Raw genomic sequence first — 13,040 nt, forward strand, 5'->3', positions numbered from 1 at the left:
CAGTAGTTTTGATTTCTTATTTCTGTAACAATTTTTAACATTATGAACATCCAAAAATTCACTGTTAATACAAGTATAATTTTTATAGCAAATATTTTATAACTAGGTAGCCATATTAAAATTCTAGCTGTTGAAACTGAACTTATCACATGGGAATTATAGCTGCATTTCCTTGTTCTGAAGAAAATTCACTCAGCTCTCTTCAGACTGTCTAGAGGGATGTCTCTTTATGAAAAGAGCAGTTCTGAGGAGCAGGGATAATTCATTTACCGCCAGACATGGTACATGATTTATTTTGGATAATGTTTGGTATATGATTCACTGTTCTATCTGCATTACAGCAAAGCCAAAAGGGCCAACCCTTTTGTTTGTACAGGGCTGTTATGTCATACTGTATTTGCCTTAATCTCTATAATCTTTTTATGGCCTTAATACAGCATGGCTTCCACCTTTTTATCCATCTTTCAACCAAGGTAGAAACCTGCTTTATAAGAGCCAGTCCAGAACTGTGCAACAAACTCCATGTTTCTCAGCATGACAAAGCTTCTTCTATTCATCTTATTTTAAATGCATATTCTTCTGTGAACTGTACTGTCAGATGGAAATTTCCCCCATTCCCAAAGCCCCAGTTTTGTTTTTGTTTCCTAACATAGACATAGTTGTTTCCTGAACACAGAATTATAGCTCAGATTTCCTGATATCATGGAGACATGGTGGGATGACTCCTATTACTGGAATATTGGAGAGGAAGGATACAGGCTGTTTAGGAAGTACAGGCAGGGGAGACAAGGAGGGGGCTTCACTGTCTATGTCAGTGGCCAACTGGAATGCATGGACCCCTGTCTGGGCATAGATAAGGAGCCAACCAAGAGCTTATGGGTCAGGATTAAAGGAGGACAGGGACAGATGACATTATCATGGGGGTCTGCTACAGGCTGTCCGGCCAGGATGACCGAGTGGATGAGGTCACTGTAGACAGATAGGAGATAGCTTCACATTCTTACAAGCCCTGATCTTCATAAGAGACTTCGACCACCTTGATATCTGTTGGAGGAGCAACTCACCAGGGCATAAGCAATCCAGAAGGTTCCTGGAATGCATTCCTTCTCCAAGTGACAGGGGAGCCAGGGAGGAGAGGTGCTATGCTGGATCTTGTTCTCACATAAAAAGAGGGGCTGGTGAAGCTCGAGGGCAGCCTGGACTGCTCTGGACATGAAATGGTGGAGTTTGAGATCCTTAGGGCAGTGGAGAGGAAGTGCAGCAAGCTTACAACCCTGGACTTAGGGGAGCAGACCTTGGCCCTCTTGAGGTACACTGGTAGAGTACCATGGGATAAAGCCTTGGAGGGAAGAGGAGCCTAAGAAAGCTAGTTCTAGGATTACTTCCTTCAAACTCAGGAGAGATACATCTGAACAAAGAGAAGTTCAGGCAAAACTGTTAGGAGGTCTGCGTGGATGAATAAGAAGCTCCTGGACAAACTAAAACGCAAAAAGGAAGCAAGGACAGGTAGCTTGGGAGGAATAGAGAAATTGTTTGGGCAATCGGTTTCAGGTTAGGAAAACTAAGGCCCTCGTAGACTCAAATGTGGCCAGGGACATCAAGGACAAGAAGAAAAGCATCTATAGGTATGTCAGTGATAAAAGGAAGTCTAGGTAAAATGTGGATCCTCTCCAGAAGGAAACAGGAGACCTGGTTACCTAGGGTATGGAGAAGGGTGAGAGCCAATGTTTTTTTTGCCTCGGTCTTCACCGAGAAGTGCTCCAGCCACACTGCTGAAGTTGCAGAAGGCAAAGACAGGAACTGGGGGGAATGAAGAACCACCTGCCATAAGAGAAGATTAGCTTCAAGAATGTCTAAGAAACCTGAAGGTGCACAAGTCCATGGGACCCAATGACATGTATCTGTGGGTCCTGAGGGAACTCCCAGAGAAGTTGCTAAGCCACTGTCCATCTTACTTGAGAAGTTGTGTCAGTCTGGTGAAGTTCTCACTGACTGGAAAGGGGCAAACATAGCATTCAGTTTGGTGACCCAAGGTACTACAGGTCAGTCTCACCTCAGTCCCTGGCAAGATGATGCAGCAGATCCTCCTGGAAACAATGCTAAGGCACATGGAAACTAAGGAGGTGACTGGCAACAGCCAACACATCTTCACTAAGGGCAAATCATGCCTGAAAAATTTGGTGCCCTTCTCTGACAGCCTGGCCAGCACGTCAAGGGAGGTGATTCTTGCCCTCTACTTGTGCTGTCGTGAGACCTCACCTGGAGTACTGTATCCAGCTCTAGGGACCCTAATACAAGAAAGCCATGGACCTGTTGGAGCAACTCCAGAGGAAGGCCACAAAGATGACCAGAGGGCTGGAGCACCTCTCCTATGAAGACAAGCTGAGGTAGTTGGGATTGTTCAGCCAGTAGATTTTGGGGAGACCTTCTAGCAGCCTTCCACTACCTAGCAAGGACCTATAAGAGAGCTGAAGAGGGACTTCTACGAGGGTCTGTCATGGTAGAACAAGGGGTAATGGCTTTAAACTGCGAGAGAGTAGGTTTAGACTAGATATTAGGAAGAAATTCCTTACTGTAAGGGTGGTGAAACAGTGGAACAGGTTGCCCGGACATGCAGATGGCCTGGAAGTGTTCAAGGCCAGACTGCATGGGGCTTTGAGCAACTTGGTCTAGGGGAAGGTGACCCTGCCTATGGCAGGGGGTTGGAACTATATGATTTTTAAAGCCCCTTTTAACCTAACCATTCTGTGATTCTATTCTAATATCTTTCTCTATTCTCGCTGTTGTTATGAATAAGTAAATCTGAAGACTAGAATAGGTAAGGCTCCTTTCTTAGCAGGAATTATCAGATGCTATTTCAGATGTTTACAGCAGATGGGGAATCTCACAGAAAAGGGAGAAATAAATGCAACAGATGCATAATAAGAGCATAAAAGCTATTTATGAGAATAGTTCCAAGAATGGAAGATGCCATTTAAAGGTTATTTATCTTTTGGCAAATCATTGTACTTTGCCTCACATTTTCTAATGTGAGAAATGATAAATAGTTTGGCATTTATTATGAGAAACTACTTGTAAACAGAATTATCTTGTTTCTCTGGGTATTGTGAAGCAATGTTAGATGCTACCTCTGCTCATGAGAAAGGCAGGAATCCTTTGGACAACATTGGGAATGTCCAGAACCCAGAAAAAAGGATGTATCTCAGAGTATACCAATAAAAGTAATGAATGCTGTGGTCTTAAAACATTTGTAAGATCATCACTTCACATTAAGGCAGAGCAGTGGTCCATTGCAAGGGGTAGGAAGACATGAGGAGCACTGCCCTTACTCATACACCAGGCTTGCGCCTGGCAGGCTCTGGAATTTTTTGTAGCAGCATGTGAATGGTAAAAAGTTCAGAAAACGTAAGAAAGAAACTTTTTTTAACGTGAAAGTGGTTAAACACTGGCAGAGGTTGCCGCAAGGCTGTATGTACTCTGTTCTGGCAGGTAATTAAAACCTGAGTGGTTGTGGCCCTGAGCAATCTGCTGCAGCTGAGCCAGTTCTGAGCAGGAGAGGAGGTCCCCACTCACCTCCATGACCCTGTTGCAGGCTGTGAAACAAAGGAAAACCTCTACAATAGAAAGTTTCTGACCCCCAGATTTCTGGAAGCAGGGATGCTTTGTCCTACTGTTAGTCCTGCTGGTTGCTATTGGCTGTATTGATTTCTCCCTCAGGGCTGGTCTTGGCTACCATCCCAGAGGATGCTGAGCTACGCTGGTCATTGGTCTGATCTAGCATAGATGTTCTTGTGTATGCTAAGAGGATATTGGGCTAGACTGCTAGATAAGGAGTAAGTCTAATTACGGACGAGAGATAAGGAGGGCAAAGGTTGTCTAAAGGAGGGCAACAAAAATGGTGAAGGGCCTTGAGGGAAGTCATACAAGGAGTGGCTGAGGCCACCTGGCTTGTTCAGCCTGGAGGAGACTGAGGGGAGATGTCATTGCTGGATACAACTTCCTCACAAGGGCAAATGGAGGGGCAGGCACTGATCTCTTCGCTCTGGGAACCAGTGACAAGACCCGAGGGAATGGCATGAAGTTGTGTCAGGGGATGTTTCGGTTGGATATTAGAAAACAGGGGATGTTTGGATATTAGAAAAGAGCTTCTTCCCCCAGAAGGTGGTTGGGCAGTGGAACAGGCTCCCCGGCAGAGTAGTCACAGCACCAAGCCTGACAGAGTTCAAGAAGTATTTGGATGCTCTCAGGCACATGATGTGATTCTCTGGGCTGTCCTGTGCAGGGCCAAGAGTTGGACTCCATTATCCTTGTGTGTCCCTTCTGGCTCTGAAGTATTAGAAAAGAGCTTCTTCCCCCAGAAGGTGGTTGGGCAGTGGAACAGGCTCCCCGGCAGAGTAGTCACAGCACCAAGCCTGACAGAGTTCAAGAAGTATTTGGATGCTCTCAGGCACATGATGTGATTCTCTGGGCTGTCCTGTGCAGGGCCAAGAGTTGGACTCCATTATCCTTGTGTGTCCCTTCTGGCTCTGAAGAGTCCGTGATTATTTAGAAGAGGAGGGTAAAACAATGCATCTACATCTGCGATCCAGGCCAGGCAGCTCAGGAAGAGTCCTGACATTGAGGTTTTGCATGAGGTTATGTTTTCTTACCAGTTGGATCTTGTAAGGCTGCTGGGTCATCCTTTTTGAGGAGGCATCGTTATTCCTGGGTGCTTTGATGGGAGTCTGTGTAGCCATGCAGCAGTGATGGGGACCACCCACTCATGCTGTACTGTGCTGGGGAGAGTGGTAGCTGTTAGAACCTAGCACTGGCACTGAAGGAACAGGAAAATAAATTAATTCCAGTTAAACATGAGTGTGACATTACTACTCAGAAGTATGGGTGACAATTTCTAGCAGCAAACAGCCAGTGGTTTGTCTGACAGTAAAAAGACAGCATTGCCTTTCTAAGGGGAATGTAAGTTTTGCAAATGGATCAAGCCTGTTTTCAGGACAAGCATGCATACAAATAAATAGTGTTTTTTCCAATCATTTACATGCGTTATGAAAAGCACTAGCTGCAGAATTACAAGCTGTCCCATGTTGTCATGATATCTGCCCATAGTAGAGCCACATACAAGCTTGGCTTGCAGCAGGTAGCTTTTTGCCTGTGCTGTCACAAGTGTCTCTGTGCTATCACAAACAGCTATGTGTTACTTTCACTTTTCAGGCACCCGTGTTTCCTCATGCCACTGCTGCCCTTTGGGCTGCCCCTCTGCAGTGTGGGTTATGCCAATAGGTATCCAGGACTGCTGCACTGAGAGAAGAGCTTCTGCACGCCTCATCTTTAATATAAGGATTGACTTGCATTGTCTGAATTGATTCAAGTTCATAAAGCTGACATTTAATTGACATCAGAGTTAACCATTAATGTCCTCAGCAGAGTTAGTCCATCTTTCATGTTTTAATAACTGTGAACAGCACAGAGCCCCAGGTAGATACCTTTCAAGGTAGATTCATTAGGGCAAAAAAGACTATTAGCAGCTGGTAATGGATTGTTTCTCAGTAAGATAAATGCAAATTCAGACGTGCTTTGAACTGCCAGTGTAGGCTTGTTTCAATGATAAAGGAAGCAGGTGAGCTATGGTATCCTGATTATTCCTTTTACTTCTGTTTAAAAAAAAAATCTTTGAAGACCACAAAGTGCTGGAAGTACACTGTGCTATCCACTAATGAGCAGTAGAAGTAATGAGGTATCTCAAAACTCCCTCAGTGTCCACATACTTAGCATATACTTGTCTGAAATTCTAATTCTTTTCAAAGTGATATGTGGCTTTGGTGTCAGGAGAAAAGTATTGGAAGTAGTTTCTCTGCATTTCAGTCATTCAGTCACTCATGCTGAGTGATAAGCACTGATCAGATCTGGGTATCTATTAAGCTTTGTGATGAGCATATGAGATGGTCTCTGCCCTGCTGTATTCTCCTCAAGTCCATGGGCAGCATTCATAAAACCAGGATGAGGAAAGTTTGGTGATAACCATTCATTTGCTGGAGAAAATTTTATCTGAAGGAATTAACACTGTGTGGCAATATCCTCACATGTATGATGGTGCAGTGGTGGTAATGGTAGAAGCCCAGCCTGCCCATAGAATTACCCTGTAACCCCTTTTGGGGGATTTTCACACCAGGTGTGGGTTCTGCATCTGTTCTTTTCCCTTCTGTTCTTTCTCCTTCTGGTCAATAAGGGTGCTGCTCACAGGTACAGCTCTGGCTGCAGCTGCTGCAAGGAACAGGGAATCCTTATTCTTTATTATTTGTAAGGTTATATTTAATAGAGGTTGAAAGCAAACTCTGCCTTTGGTAAAGCACAGTGGTTTTCTATGGCTTTTACCTCCTGTTTGCGTTGGCAACCTGAAATATGTTTGTTTGAAAAAGTGTAGTATAATCCCTTTTTGAAAAAAAAATTTAAAAAAGGAAAGATATTCTCTGTATCTTACCAGAAATACTTCCTTGTGCACCGTGCCACAATTTCTCAGCTGTTTGTTTTTCTGTACTTCTCGCCCTGTGACGTTTTCTCACAGGAAATACTCACAGCATATCAAATGTTGAGAGTTTGATCTTGATCCTTGTAAGATGTATGCAGTTTCAATCTCAGAAAATGTCAATCATGTGCTTCCTTTAATAATGGAAGTTATCGAAGTCTGAAGATCTTGTTTAGCTAATACCATTGTTTTGGTTTTAGATTGACTAAAGAGCTGAACATATTCATGTAAAGAGTGTGAACGAGGCCTCACTAAATAGTTTGTGTATAGAGGACTGCTGATACTGGGGTGTGATTATGAAATACCTAGCATACATACTGACAGTCAGATTTTGAAAAAAATAGTTTCCTTTCTTTCCCTCAAATGCCTCTCCAGATTCTGTCCAGTCCATCCTGTGAGGGTTTCTGAAAGCCAATTTATAGGAAGAGGCTTGTCTCCACAGAAATTGTTACGAGTGATTAACATGTGTTTTGCCATAGTTTGGTGCATATTTGTAAGAGTAACTGTAACCTACATAGCATATTAACAAAGGATTTGACAGATTTTTTTGTTTTGTTCAAGCCTTTAATTCAGGATAAATGATCTGCTAGGAATGGAACTTTCTACAGGGATTTTTCGATGAAATCCTGTGGTCTTTCTTGATGAAATGCTGTGGTATTTGTTTATGATGGTCTTGGATTCAACCCTCCCTCTCCCTCTTTTGTTTTGTCCATTATTATAGTCTGTGATTATGGAAGAGTTATCTTGGCAGAATATTGTGTTTTATTTTGTAACTATATTGAAAATTCAAATGAAATCTCATCTGCATATGTAACTTACCCATTGCAATGTGCTACTAGAAGAGAAATGCTGTTAACTACAAGCTGTGAAGAGCTTGTTCTCTCTGCAGCTTGAAGGGCTGCAGAGTTTTTAACCCATGGCTCTGTGCATCCTGTTATGTTCCTGCTGTTTCATAAGAGATTTGAACCAGGGGATGAAATCCTAGGACCACTAAAGTAACTCATGAACTCCCATTGGAGTTGAGGCTTTTCTTATCCCAGATGGTGGCTGGAGCCCTGTGCAGTTCACTCTCCCTCTGCCCTCCCCACAAGCCTCTCAATGGAGATTAAAGTGGACTCAGGAAGGAACCGTAGAAAAACGCTACAGTTCTGAAGAGGTATTTGAATGCATAATTATTTAGGGAGTATTTTCTCACTAGTAGTTGTCTAGGATGCTTAAACTATCTCTAATACTATAGGTGCATCTGTTCAGATTTATATGATCTCAATATTCACATAATAATTGAAATAAAGCTAAGGAGTTTCTAGACTTCAGAGTTGCTGTTTTGCTTGTGACATGCAATTATTTAATGGTTTATTTTTATATCTATATATAACCTATCTCAGTTATATTTTTTCCTCGCACTTTAATCGGTTTAGAGCAAAAAGCTTTTAATAATATTGGACTGATGCCTATATAAGGTAGGTAATATATTAGTATTTTAAATTGTGTTGGCAAGACTTGATGATGCTGATTACAGGTTTCACCCAAAATGGATCCTGCTGGAAGACCAGCCAGCCCTGCACCCTGCAACTTGCAGTTGAGGATTACTGCTTTAGGTGGCTGCCTATTGATTTTGTTGGATGTCTGGCAGATCCAAACATGCTGGACTTGCTGTGTGTTCATAGCAGGCCAATGTGCTGCTTTCAGAATTCCAGTGCTGGTAGAATTGCTGTCAGGAATGTGGAATTAAGTACTGATTTAGCTGTAACAGTTCAGGAGATGGTGATGTTGACACGGCTCTCTGCGAGGATGTTCTGCACAGCATCCCTGTATATGCTGACAGCCTGCAGTGCTGCTTGCCTTGTAAGAAGGGATGGGTTGACACCACCCCATGGGTCAAGGTCCTGGACAAAAATAGATATGTATCTTCTATACAGAAGGTGTGGTAGATAATATTTTGGGTAGGTAAGCAACTCTGCTCAAGGAATGTTTGGTAGTATTTGCAGATGGAAGGAATTAGTTACCTCTGTCAGAATCTGTGTTACTATCAGATAATTAAAACTACCAGTGTGTGTTTCTTCCCCTGGAATAATTCATTAATTCATCTTTTTTTAGCTGCAAATTTATAATGTTGTAGTGCTATGTGTGTTCAGAGGTCATTATTGCATGCCTTCTGAGTGTTTGTAATACTGGATATTTAACATTTACGTCTTATGTTACTAAAAGTCTTAGTCTTCCATTTCATTAATGGGAACAGTGTTCTTGTGACTTGTGATCTTGTTTTTCAGAAATACTTTGTATTCCAGAATTTCCCTTAATGTGTATTTAACTCTAAATATTTAACATGAAAATTTAATTCATTTTCTGATTCTTACCTGCTTTTGAGAGGTTTTTAAATTTTAACAAATCAAGAGTACAATGCAATATCCAAAGTATTTGGGAGAGCAAGTTAAATGACGAAAAAGGGGGAAGAGGAAAAAAAAAAGCTAGTTTTGAGCTGGAAGGTTTAGGAAAGATCTGGAGCCAAAGTAACAGCTGGCAAAAGAGGGAGAGAGAGAGGGAGGTTCTGCCTTTACCCTCTCATGCTCTGCTCTGCTCACTCCCCTTCTCTTGCCACTGAAGCAATTGCCAGAGCTCTCCAGGTGATTGACTGCCTGGCAGATAGGTCCCACTCCCTAAAGCAGCCGAAGACCAGTTTGGGGTAGTAATGTTTCTTGCTAGATCAGTGAGGCTTATAGCCTGGTATCCAGCGCCAGGGCTAGTGCAGGGATCGTGGAGGGCTAGTGCAGGCATGGTGGTGGGCAGGAGGCAAAAACCCTACCAATTTTTCCGTTTTGATTTAAGATGTCATTTTTTAATTTTAGAATAGAACAAAATCGGAAAGAATAGTTCAGCTGACAGTGACCTGCAGTGATCATCGAGTCCAACTGCCTGATCAATTCAGGGCTGAGCAAAATTTAAAGCCTGTTGTTAAGTGCATTATCCAAATGCCTCTTAAACACTGTCAGCCTAGGGGCATCAACCACGTCTCTAAAAAGCCTGTTCCGGGATTTGATTGCCCTCTCGGTGAAGAAATGCTTCCTACTATCCAGTTCGAATCTCCCCCGGCACAGCTTTGAACCACTCCCGCGCATCCTGTCATTGGATTCCAAGGGGAAGAGCTCAGCACCTCCTCTCCCCCTTCTCAGGAAGCTGTAGAAAGTGATGAGCTCGTTAGCCGCCTCTTCTTCAAACTAGACAAATCCAAAATTCTCAGCCCCAAAACAGAGCTGTCAGAAGTGGGATTCGAACCCACGCCTCCAGGGGAGACTGCGACCTGAACGCAGCGCCTTAGACCGCTCGGCCATCCTGACCACGGTGCAGTTGTTACCGATGCGTCATTGACTCTTTGTAAATACTTTTAGTGATGCGCTATTTTACTGCTTTCTACACACAGAAAATATTCCAAAACTAAAGCGCATTTTGTGTTGACTCTATTGTAACTACAACCACTGATGCTGATTTGGTACATGCAGGGGTTTCATTCTTTGAGCATCTGAGTGTTAGTATGTTGAGAAAGAAGCAGAGACTGTTGCACATAAATTATGTATGCCCTGAAGCAGGTTTGAAGGTATACAGAAATGAATAAAAATGTGGTATGTTGCATAAGGACATTGCTTAAGGCTAGTTTGTCTCTTATAATGTCTATGAAAATCCCTTTGAGATAGTGCAAGTTATTATTGGCAAGAGTTTGCTGATATTTGAAAGGACACTGTCACACTGAAACAAATTATATAGTCCCTTGCTGTGTTTTTTTCCCAAAAGAATTCATGTGCTTGAAAGCTGCATTCAGAAAGTTCTAAACATATAAATTTGGTCAGGATTTGGGAATAAAACTCAATATGAAAGGCAAGAGGTATACTTGTTTGGGAACATCAGGTTAAAAATCCAGTGTTGCTGTTTGGAATGCAAAGTTAATAGTAAAAAATCAGATTTTGAAATGGGACAAGAAACTTACTGTCAGAAATGACCTCTGACCTCAAAATGTAACTGTTCCCCAGAAGCCTAAGAAAAATTATTTTCTAATGGCAAAAAAAGGCTGCAGTCTTCACTAGATTGGCTAGAAATTGATACTGATTTTATTTGGTACTGGTATTGAAGAAAAACTGTTGTTTCTGTTTGGACAAACCAGTTCTTCTGGTTCCAGTTTGTCAGTCTCTTTCTTGCATTGGAGAGGCCAAAGGGCGTACTGTGATACAGTCTCATAGCTGCTGAGTTGTGGGAAATAATGACATGTCTTGACCTACTGGCAGTGTCCTTCCTTGGAGATACACAAGAGTTGACTGGACAAGGCCCTCTCTTGTCCTAACTTGAGAGTAAGATCTAAAAAGTTGACCCTGCTTTGAACAAGGCTTTAGAGCAGGTAAGTGCCAAAGGTTCCCTCAAACCTAAGTTGCTTTGTAATTCTACAATTATGTGTCATAATTTTGAACAATTTTATGTAAGAACAGTCTTAAGAATTGAGAGTATTAATGCTTTATCTTGTATATGCAGTTATTGTATCATAAACCTTTGCATTTTTACCCTTGTACTCATTCTAGGGCAACAAGTAGTCTTGTCTGAGGCCTCGCTGTATGAAAAGAGTAGCATATGTAGCTAATATTCTTATAACATCCTGGAAATTTTATGCTTCTAATGGTAGACAGAAGGTATGCTGTAATACATTTCAGCATTCCAGTCTTGCTTGACTTACTGGAAGGGATTCTTTGATGGGCAGAGGTGTAATTTTCTCATATTGAGAGTTAGTAATATGTTTAAACACAGTGGAAACAGGGACTTGGAATCAAAGCTCATAAAACCTGTTTACATGGAGTGAGTAGTTTTGCCCGAATTGGAGTTCTAGCCAATGTGGTGGTGGTGGTGGTGTTTGTTTTATTTAAACCATAACTTTTGGAGTCAACAGAGGTAGAATTATTCCAGCTTTGGTATATAGCAAGATGGACAGAGTCCAGTAAGTAGAAATACACATGATAGTGGTATGACCATCAAAGTCTACTCATACTGTAGCAACTTCAGAATGAGCTGGGGTTGAAACTTCCCCTCTTTCTCCTCCCAGCACATTGCTGTTTGGGTCTTCAGCCAGCATTTCCAAAACCTTATGTTCCCTACTTCAAGGCACAGTGATGATGTAAAGAGGATTAAATACATCTTGAATAGCTGGGAAATTAACTAAATAGGTCTTAATTTAAATCAAATCTAAGTCTTAAATAAAGCATGATGTTATCATAAAGATAATTAGCTTCCAGACTTGTGGATCACACAGGATGGGAGAACTAAGTATGTACAAAACATATAGTGACCTTGGTGAAGAATCAGTCCTAGTCAACTTCTGGACAGCATCAATGACTCCTTCACCAGTGGTTTTTTTTTTTGGCCCAGAACTTCACTTAACTGAAAAGTTAACTCTCAGGCTGTTGCCTAAAAACCTGCAGATCTGGCTAACTTGTTCAAAATGTAGTGGTGCTTGGCATGCAGTTGCCATGCTGACTGAATTGAGCTCCAATAAGTGAACTGGAAACCTTGATAAAAATGTCGTGTTTAAAAAGACTTACGTATTCCCCACATGCTTTGGCACAGACTTAAGTAACTGCTTGTCCATCAAACAGACTCATTGGACTTGAGGCTGGATGTTGTTCTGTTGCAGGATGTTGATGTGCTCCAGCAAATGTGCTCCTCAGCCACTGAAAAGAAAGTCCTTGGGATGTGAAGTGCATTGGTATTAGCCATTGTAAGGGTTTGCTCTCCTGGTTCCTGGATACATGCTCTGATGAGAGCAGGTGAAGAACAAGAAATTATTCAACAAGGTTATTCTTGCTTCTTCTGTTCAAATGCTGGGTCCAGTATCTCCAGCACAGAAGATAAAAGGCATCCCAACATCCCTTGATATGAAGGGCCTGTCCCCTACCTTTGCTATCCTTCCTGTTACTTGATAGCTCTTCCTTTGCCATTTGGGTTTCCATCCTGCTTTAAGCAAAGCTGCTCACAAAGTGAGAGCATCTTTTGTGCTTTTTGTTTTCTGAATAGGAGAGTTGTTTTCCTCCTTATGTTTCAGGGCTCTCCCTCAGGCCCTGAAAGGAATACTTTCTAATTGAAAAAGAATGGCTGAATCCTGTGGGACCAATGTATCTTCTTTCAAAGAGAAAGTGAAGTGTGTTATATGGGTGATAATGAGGTTAAATGTGGTTAAATAGAGACTTACCTTAAAATTATTTTACTCCGAGTTCTGCAGATGCAAATGTGCTTGACTTTACAGGTATCACTAGTCCCATTGTCAGACCTTGTTTTGATTGCACAAACAGTAATATAAAGTGATGCATAGACTTAAAACATTGTCAAGAACCTGGTAAACTCTCTTCCTGCCCCTGTAATCTTTAGGGACCAGACTCACGCAGTTATGTTAAAAACATATTTACATCAGTAGCAGAAACAGATTGTAAGCTGGAAACAAGACTGCAGTGTGTCAGAATCATGGTGTCTCAGCTGCCAGCTGTCTTTGCAG

General features: G+C 42.0%; 1 non-coding gene across 1 annotated transcript; it reads right to left on the reverse strand.

The window, feature by feature from the left end:
- Positions 1-9,772: 9,772 nt before the first annotated feature.
- TRNAL-CAG lies at positions 9,773-9,855 on the reverse strand. The gene has a single exon. It is a non-coding gene; the product is annotated as a tRNA-Leu (tRNA).
- Positions 9,856-13,040: the final 3,185 nt, after the last annotated feature.

Source organism: Acanthisitta chloris, unplaced genomic scaffold (assembly GCF_000695815.1).
Source record: "Acanthisitta chloris isolate BGI_N310 unplaced genomic scaffold, ASM69581v1 scaffold19950, whole genome shotgun sequence".
Lineage (NCBI taxonomy): Eukaryota > Metazoa > Chordata > Aves > Passeriformes > Acanthisittidae > Acanthisitta > Acanthisitta chloris.